Source organism: Bubalus kerabau, chromosome 6 (genome assembly GCF_029407905.1).
Source record: "Bubalus kerabau isolate K-KA32 ecotype Philippines breed swamp buffalo chromosome 6, PCC_UOA_SB_1v2, whole genome shotgun sequence".
Lineage (NCBI taxonomy): Eukaryota > Metazoa > Chordata > Mammalia > Artiodactyla > Bovidae > Bubalus > Bubalus kerabau.
In genome coordinates, this window is record NC_073629.1 from 86,049,068 (window position 1) to 86,064,507 (window position 15,440).

The following is a 15,440-nucleotide window of genomic DNA, read 5'->3' on the forward strand; positions in this document are numbered from 1 at the left end:
AAAATAACCTCAATATGGGAAAAGACCTAAATGTGAGACCCTTAAAACTAGAAAAATATAAGCAGAACACTCTCTGACATAAATCACAGCAATATCTGTTTCAACTCATCTCCCAGAATAATGGAAATAAAAGCAAAAATAAACAAATGGGACCTACTTAAACTCAAAAGCTTTTCGTAGCAAAGGAAGCAATAAATAAAACTAAAAGACAACCCACAGATTGGGAGAAAATATTTGTAAATGATGTGACCAACAAGGGATTAGTCTCCAAAGCTGACAAATAACTGATGAGGCTTAATAGCATAAAGCAAACAACCCAATCAAAAAATGGGCAGACCTAAATAGACATGTTTTCAAAGACATACAGATAGCCAAGAGGCACGTGAAAAGATTTTCAACATCACTAATTATTGGAGAAATGCAAATCAGACCTACAATGAGATACCACCTCACACCAGGCAGAATGGCTATCATCAAAAAATCCACAAACAATAAACGCTGGAGAGGGTGTGTAGAGAAGGAAACCCTCCTACACTGTTGGTGGCAATATAAATTAGTTCAGCCACTATGGAGAACACCATGGATGTTCCTTACAAAATTAAAAACAGAGCTACCAGTTGACCCTGCAATCTCACTCCTGGGCATATATCTGGAGGAAAACATGATTTAAAAGGATATGTGCATCCCAATGTTCATTGAAACACTATTTACAATAGCCCAGACATGGAAGCACTCTAAATCTCCATTGACAGAGGAATGGATAAAGATGTGGTACATATACACAATGGAATATTAGTCAGCCATCAAAAAGAATGAAATAATGCCATTTTCTGCAACATGGATGGACTGAAAGAGTGTCATACTGAGTGAAATAAGTCAGAGGAGAAATAGAAATATCAAATGGCATCCCTTATATGTGGATTATTAAAAAAAAAAGAATGATACAAATGAACTTACAAAACAGAAAGAGGCTCACAGACTTAAAGAACAAACTTATGGTTGCCAGGGGGAAGAATAGGAGGGATGGATAGTGAGGGACTTTGGGGTGGACATGTACACACTGCTATATTTAAAAAGGATAACCAACAAGGACCTACGGCATAACACATGGAACTCTGCTCAATGTTTTGTGGTGGCCTGGATGGGAGGAGAGTTTGGAAGAGAATGAATACATGTATGGCTGAGTCCCTTTGCTGTTCACATGAAACTATCATAATATTGTTAATAGGATATACCCCAATACAAAATAAAAAGTATTAAAAAAAAAGAAAAGGTTACTACAAAATAGTAAAAGTTTTAATTCCCTGGTAATTTTAGTGATTTTATATCTATGTGTGTTTAAGATAACCTCAGGATTATATAAAGCATAAAATAAGGTGAGATTTCAGATGGAAACAGGTAAACCTATGATCTGTTAGAATATTACATAACACAATTATCTGTGAAAAATTAAGCACTGAGGTCAATAAAGATCTAGAAAATTGGAACACAATTAACAAAGTTTATCTAATGAATATCTATCTGTCTTGCATCAATGTCAGAGAATACACATCCTATTTAAACACATGTAGACTCTTTATGCGGAGAAGGCAATGGCACCCCACTCCAATACTCTTGCCTGGAAAATCCCATGGATGGAGCAGCCTGGTAGGCTGCAGTCCATGGGGTCACTAAGAGTCGGACACGACTGAGCAACTTCACTTTCACTTTTCACTTTCATGCATTGGAGAAGTAAATGGCAATCCACTCCAGTGTTCTTACCTGGAGAATCCCAGGGACAGGGGAGCCTGGTGGGCTGCCATCTATGGGGTGGCACAGAGTCGGCCACTGAAGTGACTTAGCAGCAGCAGACTTTATGAAAAACTGTCCTAGGCCATTAACTAATCTTAACCACTTTCAAAGAAGTGTCATCATATAGACCATATTCTCTGACTGTAATGTAACTAATGCAGTGAAAATTACTCACAAAAATATAATTAAATATAAAATAAGAATGCTTTAAATTTACTTTTAATATCAACCCTAGTTAAATAAAATTCTCTACCTACTCTTCATCATCCTCACAACAGAATTGACTGGAGAAAACCCAAACCCTGCTGATTGGTTTTGTTTTAAATTCATGATCATTAAACTCAAGCAGAACTTTAGGACTGCTTGATAATCATGTTAATTTCATTCATCTTCCTACTCTCTTATGTGACTATTCTACACCTTTTTCTCTTTCCCCAAACCATGACACCTGCTCCCATACTTCTGCTAAGCATGTAAAAAGTCTGGTAAACTGGAAAGTTAAACAGTTGTTACAGACAGATATGCCTTTGATATCATTTCTTTACTATAATTTTTTATTGAGGAAATATATAAATAACATAAAATGTACCATTTTAACAATTTTTACAAATTTAACATAAAGTATACAGTTTAGTGGCATTAAGTATATTCACAATGTTGTGTGACCATTACCACTATCTAGTTCTACAACTTTTTCTTCACCATAAATGGAAACCCTATATCTGTTAGTAATCATTTTCAATTTCCCACTTGCAGCTCTTTGCAACTACTAACCCCTCTCTGTCCCTACAGATTTGCCTATTCTGAAGATTTTATGTAAACAGAATCATACAATTTGTGTTCTTTCAATACTTGGCATCTTCTTTGGCTAAGCTTCATGTTTTTAACATTCACACACATTGTATCATGAGTCAGTAGTTCACTCCTTTATATGGCTGAATAATATTCCATTGTATGGACAGTCCACATTTCATTTGTCCATTCTGATGATGAACATTTGGATTGCTTCTACCTTTTGGCTATTGCTGAATAGTGCTGATAGGAAATCATTTTAGATGCATCCAAATCTGTTTGGCAAATATTGAAGAAAGCGGCAGTAACTCCACTTGTTTCCCAAGTGCCCTGGACCCCGCTCCTTGGCACAGGCTGCCAGCTCCACTCCCACACTGCCATCAGTTTCAGTTTCATCTTCTCCCAGTCCCTCTTCTTTTACCCAATATAAACCAGCAACTCACCTTGCCAGCCTCTATCTCAGGCTCTTGCTGTTTCCTTCTTTCATCATATTTATCACAATTTATGATGTGGTTGTCAACTGTGTTTAATGTCTGTCTCCTCTACTCTCTAAGGAAAGTCAACTCCATGAGGATAAGAGACCCTATCTACTGATTCACCAAGGAGTTGTTCTAATGGCACTGCCTGCCACATAGCACAGGTTTAAATAACACCTAGTAATGAAGATATTTAGCTAAATGAGTTTTTGAGATGTTGTCAGACATTTTGCTGGGCATTATTTAAACACTTGGAGAAGGAAATGGCAACCCACAGCAGTATTCTTGCATGGACAGAGGAGCCTGGTGGGCTGCTGTCCATGGGGTCACACGGAGTCAGACACGACTGATGCGACTTAACAGCAGCAGCAGCATTTAAACACTGGAAATCAAATATTGTTGTTTAAACACCTTCTTGACTGGATTAGTAAATATTGTCTGGGCATTGTGAGAAGACCTATTATTTTTTTAATGTTTTCTTACTGTGATAAAAGTCACATAATATAAAACATACTATTTTAACCATGTTTAATAGTACAATTCGGTGGCACTAAGTGAATTTACACTGTTGTGCAACTCGCACCATCATCCATCTCCCTTTCCACCTTCCTAAACTGAAACTCTGTCCCTATTAAACACTAACTCCCCATTCTCCCTCGCCTCCCACCATCCCTCAGCATCTACAAGTGTACTTCTGACTCTGTGAATGTGACCGTTCTAGGTATCTTGCATAAATGGAATCCAATACCACTGTTTTGTTTAGTTGGAGCAGATAATGGAGAACTTTTTCAGCCAGACCTCCTCTTCTTGGAGTGTCCTTTCCCCAGATATTCATCTTCCTCACTCCCTGGATCTTTGTTTCATGGTTTCTCCTTCATGAGACACACATTAACTACCCTACTTCAAATTGTGATCTGGAGGGCCACTTTTCTTGCATGTCTTACCTTCTTTTTTGGACTTATTTTTCTCCTCAATGCTTATCACCACCTGACAAATCATCTTATTTATTGCCTGCATCTCCCTACTAAAATGTACATCCAGGAGGGCAGAAATGTTCCTGTTTCGTTCACTGCTATAATAGTATCCTGCACAATTACCATGCATCAGTTCAGTTCAGTTCAGTCACTCAGTCATGTCCGACTCTTTGTAACCCCATGAATCGCAGCACGCCAGGCCTCCCTGTCCATCACCAACTCCCGGAGTTTACCCAAACTCACGTCCATCGAGTCAGTGATGCCATCCAGCCATCTCATCCTCTGTCGTCCCCTTCTCCTCCTGCCCCCAATTCCTCCCAGCATCAGGGTCTTTTCCAATGAGTCAACTCTTCGCATGAGGTTTCCAAAGTATGGGGGTTTCAACTTTATTTTTTATAATTTTTATTTTTTTAAATATAAATTTATTTATTTGGAGGCTACTTTACAATATTGTATTGGTTTTGCCATACATCAACATGAATCCGCCACGGGTGCACACGTGTTCCCCATCCTGAACCCCCCTCCCACTACCCTCCCCATGAGTTTCAGCTTTAGTATCAGTCCTTCCAATGAACACCCAGGACTGATCTCCTTTAGAATGGACTTGTTGGATCTCCTTGCAGTCCAAGGGACTCTCAAGAGTCTTCTCCAACACCACAGTTCAAAAGCATCAATTCTTCGGTGCTCAGCTTTCTTCACAGTCCAACTCTCCCATCCGTACATGACCACTGGAAAAACCATAGCCTTGACTAGACGGACCTTTGTTGGCAAAGTAATGTCTCTGTTTTTGAATATGCTATCTAGGTTGGTCATAACTTTCCTTCCAAGGAGTAAGCGTCTTTTAATTTCATGGCTGCAATCACCATCTTCAGTGATTTTGGAGCCCCAAAAAATAGTCTTACACTGTTTCCACTGTTTCCACATCTATTTCCCATACCACGCATACAAGTGTTCAATTAAAATTTGGTGAATGAATAAACAAAAAATGAATGGAAAGATTTTTTCCTAGGTATATGGGTTGACACCACTTCCAGACTTTAGATTTTTCAGTCCTATCTAGAATGTATGGGATTCTATGGATCCTGGCTTTGAGTCACTAAGTCTTAGCAGTGACCCTACTCTTGGGTTTTATTCTGGCTTCCAAGGATCAGAAGCATGATCTGCTTCCCTACCTTTTACTTAAATGTTACTCTTCTGACCTCCATTCTCCTCCCTTTTCAAAGACATATATAGTTCCAATTCCTGCAAATCATAGTATCAAGCACAGGCTTTTTCTATCTTCTCTAAATAGGTTGACCTGGACAGTCATACTGCTGCTGCTGATGCTAAGTTGCTTCAGTCGTGTCCGACTCTGTGCAACCCCAGAGACGGCAGCCCACCAGGCTCCCCAGTCCCTGGGATTCTCCAGGCAAGAACACTGGAGTGGCTTGACATTTCCTTCTCCAATGCATGAAAGTGAAAAGTGAAAGTGAAGTCACTCAGGTTGTCTACTTGAAAGTTATACAGTCATGTCCGACTCCTAGCGACCCCATGGACTGCAGTCTACCAGGCTCCTCCATCCATGGGATTTTCCAGGCAAGAGTACTGGAGTGGGGTGCCATCGCCTTCTCCAGGACAGTCATACTAGGGAGTGGGAAATAATGTTTATTTTGTGCCAGGCATTGTGTAAGTTGTGCCTCATTTAATTGTGATAATAATCCTGGAGTTAAATGGGTATTATTCTATCCCTTTACAGATGAGGAAATAAACATCTATAATTAAGCCCAAAAGCAACCAGCATATAAGAAATGATGCCCAGGATGAATTCATATGAAACTGAAAGTCACTCAGTTATGTCTGACTCATTGTGACCCCATGGACTATACAGTCCATGGACTACTTCAGGCCAGAATACTGGAGTGGGTTGAGTTTTCCTTCTCCAGGAGATCCTCCTTACCCAGGGATTGAACCCGGGTCTCCCGCATTGTAGGCAGACACTTTACCATCTGAGCCACCAGGGAAGCCCAAAGTGAAAGTTACTCAGTCATGTCTGACTCTTTGTGACCCCATGGACTATACAACCCATGGAATTCTTCAGGCCAGAAGGATGAATTCACATATGATTATAAATCTGCAGTTCAAACTATTTCCACCTTTGTATCTTGTATTGATTTTCTATTGCTGAAAAAAAAAAAAAGCCCATAGTACTTAGGAGTCTAACACAATGCCTCTTCATTATCTCACAGCTTCATAGGGAAGATATCTGGTACTGTATGGCTAGGTTCTCTACTCCAGCTAAAATTAAGATATTAGCCAGCTGTGTTCTCATCTGGAGCTCAGGGACTTCTTTCAAGTTCATTTCTGTTATGAGCAGAATTCAACTTTTTCCGGTCATAGGACTGAAGTCCCAGTCACTTGCTACCTGTTAGTACAATCTATACTCAGCTTCTAGAAACCACCCACATTTCTCATCACATGGCCTCCTCAAGACAGTGGCAGGTCATGGAATCTTTCTCATACTTGTAATCTCTCTGAGTTCTCCTTCTAATACCAGCCACGTAAAACTCTCTGCTTTTTAAGGGCTCATGTGATTACATTAGACCTATGCTCAAATAGCCTCCTTTGGCCATATGATCATATAACATAATCATGAGGGTGATATTGCATCATATCCATAGCTTCTACTCACATTCAAAGGAGAGGCATTCATTATACAGAGATAAAGATTATATCAAGATCATTCTGAGAACTATGCTTCCCATAGATATTGCAAATCTGAAATGAGCCCTAGTGTTTTATTAGCAGCCACATGGCTTCAAAGCAGGCACCAATATCCTGGTGGCTTTCCTGCAATCCACAAGATTCCTAAAACAGACAGGAGCAGATTTCTTAAAAAAAAAAAAAAAAAAAAAATCAGTCTCCTCCAATTCCATGAAATTCCATGAGATTCCTTCACTCTCTCCAAGTGTTAGCTGAGCTAGGCAAGGACTGAACCAGTAATATTGTCTAATGTAAATAATGATGAAAAAGCAAACTTCTAAATACATTCATAAGTGTAGCTGGAAACTAGGAAAATCAAGAGCCAAAATTATTTTTCCTATCTTTATGAAAGATACACTTGGTACCACACTTCCTCCTATAGTATTTATCTTATTGTTGAGTATCATGTAAACTCCAAGCTGCAAGAATGAAAGCTCTATGCTGGTGCCCCACACAATGAATCTCAAGATAGTCTGAAATGGCGAGAATCAATAGGTGCTAATCATGATTCAACACTGAGGATAAGATGGTCTCTTCAAGTCAAACAAAAGGCACTGCTATCTAGAAAGCCACTGGACTCAGCTTTCCCCTCTCTACCCTAGGCATACAACTTGATGAGACAACACATCTGCCTCAGATCTCAATAAATGTCCCTGTGGGAGCATGCAGAAAGTAGACGTTCTTACTTGAAAGAACAGAAGGATCCTGTAACACTCCAAAGTATAACAGCATGTCCTAATGGAACACTTTAACCAGTAGGAACTTTCTGTCTACCATAGGATTTCCATGTCATCTCTCAAACCTCCAAGAAAGAATTGAAAATTTACAGCTGCTGGCTTTCTAAATAGCTCTCAACTGCAGCCAGTCCCAAGATCCTGTGAGAAATCCCAAAGTTGCTTTGTTCTCAACTCTATTAGAACTTGTGAATGTTTTTAGCTTATATTGCCACTATTTTTCTTATCACTTTTGTAAGACCGTTACCTTTTTGATTGAGGAATCTGTACCGTACTGTATATTTTTATATAATTCAATATCTAGCACATAATGATTAATAAAATGTCTAGTGATGTACCACCACTAAATCACTTTCTGTTGTACTTTTTTTTTCTTGAAGTCTCTGTAAGGCTAGATATTTACAAGTTAGTGGTTTGAATTAGGGTACTGATTATTAATGCAAGCTAATATGAGCCATGCCATGTAGGGCCACCCAAGATAGATGGGTCATGGTGGAGAGTTCTGACAAAATGTGGTCCAGTGGAGAAGGGAATGGCAAAAAACTTCAGTATTCTTGCCTTGAGAATCTCATGAATAGTATGAAAAGGCAAAAAGATATGACACTGCAATATGAACTCCCCAGGTTGATAGGTGCCAATATGCTACTGGAGAAGAGTGAAGAAATAACTCCAAAAAGAATGAAGAGATGGAACCAAAGTGAAAGCAACACCCAGTTATGGATGTGACTGGTGATGGAAGTAAAGTGCAATGCTGTAAAGAACAATATTGCATAGGAACCTGGAACATTAGGTCCATAAATTAAAGTAAATTAGAAGTGGTCAAACAGGACATGGCAAAAGTGAACATTGACATTTTAGGAATCAGTGAACTAAAATGGACTGGAATGGGTAAATTTAACTCAGATGACCATTATATCTACTACTGTGGGCAAGAATCCCTTAGAAGAAATGAAGTAGCCCTCATAGTCAACAAAAGAGTCCAAAATGCAGTACTTGGAAACAATCTCAAAAATGACAGAATGATCTCTGTTTATTTTCAAGGCAACCCGTTCAATATCACAGTAATCCAAGTCTATGCATCAACCAGTAATGCTTAAGAAGCTGAAGTTGAACAGTTCTATGAAGACCTACAAGACCTTCTAGAACTAACACCCAAAAAAGATGTCCTTTTCATCATAGGGAATGGAATTCAAAAGTAGAAAGTCAAGAGATACCTGGAGTAACAGGCAAATTTGGCCTTGAAGTACAAAATGAAGCAGGGGAAAGACTAGCAGAGTTTTGCCAAGAGAACACACTGGTCATAGCAAACACCCTCTTCCAACAACACAAGAGAGGACTCTACACATGGACCTCACCAGGTGGTCAATGCTGAAATCAGACTGATTATATTCTTTGCAGCCAAAGATGGAGAAGCTCTATACAGTCAGCAAAAACAAGACCAGGAACTGACTGTGGCTCAGATCATGAACTCCTTATTACAAAATTCAGACGTAAATTGAAGAAAGTAGGGAAAACCACTAGACAATTTAGGTATGGCCTAAAGCAAATCCCTTAGGATTATAGAGTGGACGTGAGAAATAGATCCAAGGGATTAGATCTGACAGACAAGAGTGTGAGAAGAACTATGAACAGAGATTCATAATATTGTACAGGAGGCAGTGATAAAGACCATGCCAAGAAAAAGAAATGCAAAAAGGCAAAACGGTTGCCTTAGGAGGCTTTACAAATAGATGAGAAAAGAGAATTTAAAGGCAAAGGAGAAAAGGAAAGATATACCCATTTGAATACAAAATTCCAAAGAATATCAAGAAGAGACAAAAAAAAGTCTTCCTACATGATAAATGCAAAGAATTAGAGGAAAACAATAGAATGGGAGAGACTAGAGATCTCTTCAAGAAAATTAGAGATACCAAGGGAACATTTTATGCAAAGATGGGCACAACAAAGGACAGAAATGGTATGGACCTAACAGAAGCAGAAGATATTAAGAAGAAGTGACAAGAATACACAGAAGAACTATACAAAAAAGATCTTCATGACCCAGATAACCATGATGGTGTGATCACTCACCTAGAGCCAGATGTTCTGGAATGCAAAGTCAAGTGGGCTTAGGAAGCATCACTATGAAAAAAGCTAGTGGAGGGGATGGAATTCCAGTTAAGCTATTTCAAATCTTTAAAGATGAGGCTGTGAAAGTACTGAACTCAACATGCCATCAAATTTGGAAAACTCAGCAGTGGCCACAGGACTGGAAAAGGTCAGTTTTCATTCCAATCCCAAAGAAAGGCAATGCCAAAGAAAGTTCAAACTACCACACAATTTCACTCATATCACATGCTTGCAAAGCAATGCTCAAAATTCTCCAAGACAGTCTCTAAGACTGTCTTCAACAGTACATGAACCATCAACTTCCAGATGTTCAAGCTGGTTTAGAAAAGGCAGAGGAACCAGAGATCAAATTGCCAACATCCATTGGATCATAAAAAAAAGCAAGAGAGTTCCAAACAAACATTTACTTCTGCTTTATTGATTACACCAAAGCTTTTGACTGTGTGGGTCACAACAAACTGGAAAATTCTTCAAGATATGGGAGTACCAGACCACCTTACCTGCTTCCTGAGAAATTTTATGCAGGTCAAAAATTAACAGTTAGAACTGGACATGGAACAGCAGACTGGTTCCAAATTGGGAAAGGAGTACATCAAGGCTTCATATTGTCACCTGCTTATTTAACTTGTATGCAGAGCACATCATATGAAATGCTGGGCTGGATGAAACACAAGCTGGAATCAAGACTGCCAGGAGAAATATCAGTAACCTCAGATAGGCAGATGACACCACCTTTATGGCAGAAAGTGAAGAAGAACTAAAGATCCTCTTGATGTAATTGAAAGAGGAGAATGAAAAAGCTGGCTTAAAACTCAATATTCAAAAAACTACGATCATGGCATCTGGTCCTATTACTTCATGACAAATAGATGGGGAAACAATAAAAGATGTGACAGACTATTTTCTTGGGCTCCAAAATCACTGCAGATGGTGACTGCAGCCATGAAATTAAAAGACATTTGCTCCTTGGAAGAAAAGCTATGACAAACTTAGACAGCATATTAAAAAACAGAGGTATTACTTTGTCAACAAAGTTCCCTCTAGTCAAATTATGGTTTTTCCAGTAGCCATATATGGATGTGAGAGTTGGACTATAAAGAAAGCTGAGCACCAAAGAATTGATGCTTTTGAACTGTGGTGTTGGAGAAGACTCTTGAGTGTTCCCTAGACTGCAAGGAGATCAAACCAGCCAATCCTAAAGTAAATCAGTCTTGAATATTCATTGGAAGGACTGATGCTGAAGCTGAAACTCCAATATTTTGACCACCTGATGCAAAGAAGTGACTTATTTGAAAAGACCCTGATGCTGGAAAGATAGAAGGCAGGAGGAGAAGGGGATGACAGAGGATGAGATGGTTGAATGGCATCAATGACTCTATGGACATGAGATTGAGCAAGCTCTGGGAGTTGGTGATGGACAGCGAAGCCTGGCATACTGCAGTCCTTGGGAGCACAAAGAGCTGGATACGACTAAGTGACTGAACTGAACCAGATAGATATAAATTCTATATCTGCTGGGAGCCAGTTGTTGTGTGAGCTTACTGCAAGCATCTGAGGTGGATTTACAATAATCTGGTGAAAGCAACACAACCACAGGAATTGATTAGCAAAGTTCAAACAGGGACTGGTGAATCCAGCCAGAAAAACACTGAACTCCAAAGGAAAGTTTAATATGGACACTGACAGCCTCTTGCACCACTCAGATCTCTTTATTTTATCCTGCCCTAAGAAGCTCCAGGACTATAATATACATCTTTAAGAAAAAACAAAAAAAAACACATGAAGGTGTTCTCACTCCTTCTCTGAGAGGAATGTCCAATATTTCACATTCAATATGGTGGCCACTTGGGATACCCTTGAACATGAAAGCAATAGAATTTGAACAACAAGCTACAACCTACTCCTATAGTTTGTCTGAAGGGCAAAATTAACATTCAACTCCGTTATCAATTTTCCATCCTGGATTCCCCTCACTCTTGTCTAGCATGTTAGTTGGTCTGGGTTATCTGCCTAGTGGGGCGACTCAAACTTTAATACCTAAGAGATAGCAACTAAGTGCTCTGTCCTCGTTCAAGTACGTTTGCTGTAGTTGACCATTACCAGGCATGGAAATATGAAGAGATACCCCAGTGATTCCTCTGGGTTAGCATAGCAGTCATGCTTTCTCCTGATAGTGACAGGAAGATTAAATTGCCACAGCTAGTACAGTAATGCTCCTCTTAGAGTCCTGGTCTAATGACATATGAGGAGTCCAAAGTGACTCAGTAGTAGTTACAGCATCCAGTTAAGTAGAGCCCTACTTTATCCCCTGGAAAAATGTTTGTCCCTGCCGCAGAATTAGGTTCTGTAACCTGACAGAGAATAAGATTAGAGAAATGGAAGCACAGATTCTGCAAGTGGATCAGAGGGCATGAGAGTTGGGATGGCCACTTTCACTTTCACCCTTTGTTTTCCAGAGCCATATATTATAGTTAAATAGGACAAAGTACCACCAGTTCAAAGTATAAGTCACATCTTGAAAGACAATATCCCACCTGGGGTTTCCTGGCTCCTTGGTTGGATCCCTGGGTCAGGAAGATCTCCTGGAGAAAGTAATAGCAACCTACTCCCGTATTCTTGCCTGGGAAATCCCATGGACAGAGGATCCTGGTGGGCTACAGTCCATAGAGTCACCAAGAGTCAGACACACCTGAGGAAACAGCACGCATGCGTCCCACCCTGCAAGCATTGCCCCGCCACCAGTGCCTTAGCTGAGCATTCACAGGCTGTTCCACTTTTTTGTTAGGCTCACTGTTGCTAGGTGATAGAGTACATAATAAGACCATAAAACCATAAGCACAAGCCCACTATCACGCATCACACTTCCTTTGCTATAAAGTGGGTCTCTTCATCAGAGGTAATGTATTGGACTCAAACCAGTAGATGAGACTTCTATAAGCTTTCAGAAGGCACTGATGGAAACAACTCCATAGGAAGAGAAGTCAAACTACTATCTGGAATATGTGTTCATTCCAGTAAAACATAAATAACAAAAGACTTCTGATATTATGATCTGCTAACAAATTTGCTTGGTCTCCTTGGGGAATTGTTCCTTGATATTTTCTGTTAGCAGATTTTCATTTAGCAGTGACGATGATTAGAGCAGCCTTGATGAGGAGGAGCTTAAATTGTTGAGCTGGTGCTTAACCTACATATCTGACACCATGGTCTACCTTTTAATTGCACAAACTCTGGGTTATTAAGGAAAGAAAATAGCTGACATCCTAAGCATAGAGCATCTGTTCTCCTGCATGGGATGCTGTCTGGTGGCACTGAATGTGAAACATAGAGATCTGGGCATCCCAACAACTATTCTCCCCTGTTTTTCCTGATATACATTAGACAAATCCTGGGGCTTCCCAGGTGGCACTAGTGGTATAAAGAACTCGCCTGCCAATGCAGGAGACTTAAAAGATGCAGGTTTGATTCCTGGGTTGGGAAGATCCCCTGGAGGAGGGCATGGCAACCTGCTCCAGTATTCTTGCCTGGAGAATCCCATGGACAGAGCAGCCTGGAGGGCTATAGTCCATATGGTCATGCAGGTCAGACATGACTGAAGTGACTGAGCACACACACACAGGATTTCTTTGGCTTAAGGATTTTTCTTTTCAGTTAGGCTTGTACTTTTCTATCAGGGCTGTGCTGAGACCTACCTCTGATTATTAGCCAAGAGTTAAGGACAGGTGGTACAGGTGACTCTTGAGGTAGTCTCTTTATAATGTACCTGCTTAAGGCTAAATAAATACATGGTCTTTAAGGAAAGGCGGAATATTGAAAAGATGAAGGTGCTGCTCAAGAGAATTTGTGGATTCAAGAATCTCAGATTTGTTTGTTCAAATGTTACCACTGCAGGTCTCATGATTTTACTCTTTTTCTATAAAGGCCAGTCTTTGGCATAGCAGACCTCCTGAGATTATGCACCAATCCCTTTTATAGCTCAAATACCTTATAATCCATTCCTGGGCCTGATTTTCATCATGAGTGTGCCCTGAAACTGCAGGAGAGAAGACTGACCATTAGAGATTTAATAGAAACCTTTCAGTTTTTGCATTCTTCCTTAAGTTGAAATGGATTCTTCTTTACTTTCCATTTTTTAAAAACTAGGTCTATAATGCTACAGGGAGGCCTGGCATGCTGCAATTCATGGGGTCGCAAAGGGTTGGACATGACTGAGCGACTGAACTGAACTGAACTGATAATGCTACCTAAAGCACCTCATTTCACAGCTTTTATTAAAGAAACAAACTCACATCAATTGTAATGATGTTCCCACATCAATTAAGGGATACAACTCATTGGTCTCCCAACACCTTGCCCTCCAACTGCACAACCCCAATTTCCTGCACGTAAAAACTTAAGTGATTGCAATGCATAGTAGCTTACTTCCAGCCACAGGTTGTACTGCTTCTAGACAAGCGGGCAATCCAATGTTACACTCTTGTTCTCTAGAATCATTTCTTGGTTTAGCCAAGTTTCTATAAAGCAGTGCTTGAGTCAAGGATTGAAGTGGTGACACTTTGTTTAGAAGAAGAAAACCTGGTGAAATGAAGATGAGAAAGAAAAGGAGGAATGAAGCAAAAAAATATGAGAAGCAATGCAATATATTTTAGGACACTGGCCTCTTTTTCTCAATAAGCCAGGAAGACTTAACTGCAGCTTGTTGTCAGATATGTTTGCTTGACCTGCAGGACTTCTTTGGAAGGTTTACAAGGAAATTTTTCAACTTAAAGAAATCCCCAAAAGATAAATGAGGTAGAGTTATCTGACTAGTTCCCATCTACTTCTCATTTGTCATTGCTCTTGGTTTGCCTATTGGACTAGATCAACTTTTATAGTAAATATGAGTCACAGGATCCTGTTTGAAAAAATATATAATGCTGAAAGTGACCAAATTTTTAGAAGCCATATATAACAGTAAGAGTTCATGAAATAAAACAGGCACATCAAGCTGACACTTAAATAGTTATTGTGAGTAATTAATATTATTTGGAAAATAAAGAACCAATAGAACTATTCATAGAGAATGCTTGGGAATTTTCTTCTGATTGATATAAAAACATGTTTAGATATCCATGATTATTTTAAAAACCAAGAAATATAAATTATAATATACTTTATGTAATTCTACCCTAAAAATAAGTTTCTTCTACAATTAAACAGCAATGGCATGAAAATAAACATATAAAAATTTATTTAAATAGTTGGTGTATATTTTTTATCTTTAAAACAAGGAAAGCACTTGATGCAAAATGGTGGCAAGGGGACAGCCTAAGGAGTACTCACTCTTGAGGGACCTCTGAGTTTATACTAAAATTTATTTTATTTTTACCTAGAAGTATGGCCAAAAAAGCATATAGCTCCCCCTTTCATACTATTGTTACAAATGTTATCTAAAGACTACTGGATTGTATATTCTGCAAGAGAATGGATCATATGTTTTACTCACCCAATGGATATAGTATATCAAACTTGATAAGCATTTAATATTTATTGGATATTGCAATAAGTCAATTAATCAGTCAAAAAAAAACTTTATATGCTTTTTAATCTGTCATTTCTCATTGTTCTCAGTTCACCTCATTTGAAGTTTTGATTCTATGTCAAATACAAATTAAAGTTACTCAACTGTATTTGAATAGGCCTCCCCAATTTTTCTCATAACTCTTCCTCAGTGCAGTGAATATAAATATTAAAAACTGCATAAATTCATGGCTAAAAGATGAGCTTTCAGAATGCTGTGAGTTTTCTATTAATTTTTGAGTTTGATATTGAAACTTCAACTAAAA